Consider the following 542-nt stretch of genomic DNA (forward strand, 5'->3'; position numbering starts at 1 on the left):
GGGGGAAAGGGGGGGGAGAAAGATGTGATATGAAAAATAAAATTGAAAAAAAAAATGAAAGAAAAAATGGTTAAAAGAAAAGAAATTAAAAATTATAATTGATTGGATTATTATATATTTTAAAAAAAAATGTAAAAATTAAAGAATTAAAAAAATTATGATGATGATAAAAAAATGATTTAAAAAATTTATAATGATAAAAAAAAATAAAATAAAAATAATTTAAAAAATTAAAATGATGTAAAAATTATGGTTAAAAAATAATGATTAAAAAAAAAATTAGGAAAAATGAAAAAGAGGAAAAATAAAAGATTATATTAATAAATGTTTGGTAGGTTATTTTGTATGGACCCCACGAGGAAGAAAGGAGGAACGATTTAAAAATGATAATTTTAAAAAAATAAAACATTTTGGGAAATGAAGGCAAAAATTTTAAAAGATATAATTTGAAAGGGATTAAAATAATTTTTAAAACAAAATAAGTAAGCTAAATAACAAAAGATGGTTTTTTAAAAAATAACCCCCAATTGATAAATAGCTTC

This window comes from Penaeus monodon, chromosome 15, assembly GCF_015228065.2.
Source record: "Penaeus monodon isolate SGIC_2016 chromosome 15, NSTDA_Pmon_1, whole genome shotgun sequence".
Classification (NCBI taxonomy): Eukaryota; Metazoa; Arthropoda; class Malacostraca; order Decapoda; family Penaeidae; genus Penaeus; species Penaeus monodon.